The following is a 278-nucleotide window of genomic DNA, read 5'->3' as shown; positions in this document are numbered from 1 at the left end:
CAACCCTGGAGCAACCCCGCCTCGGACACTGACATTAAAGAGTGACTAAAAAGATGAGTTGGAAACCCTTCAGCTATCCAAACCAGCAATAAATCCCGCAGCACGCTGGTTTTATGGTGTTGAGGGTCTTCTCGCTCACCCACACCAGTCCTTACGCACATCAAGAGCATTTTAAATAAAATTATTTTGGTGTAAGAAAGAAAAAAAGCTGATTTGGCAAACTATCAGAGCAGCCTAAGGCCAGAGCTATCTCCTGGGACACCAGGCGCCTTGGTACC

Source organism: Pterocles gutturalis, unplaced genomic scaffold (assembly GCF_000699245.1).
Source record: "Pterocles gutturalis isolate BGI_N339 unplaced genomic scaffold, ASM69924v1 scaffold13361, whole genome shotgun sequence".
NCBI lineage: Eukaryota > Metazoa > Chordata > Aves > Pterocliformes > Pteroclidae > Pterocles > Pterocles gutturalis.
Note: the sequence above shows the minus strand (reverse complement) of the source record.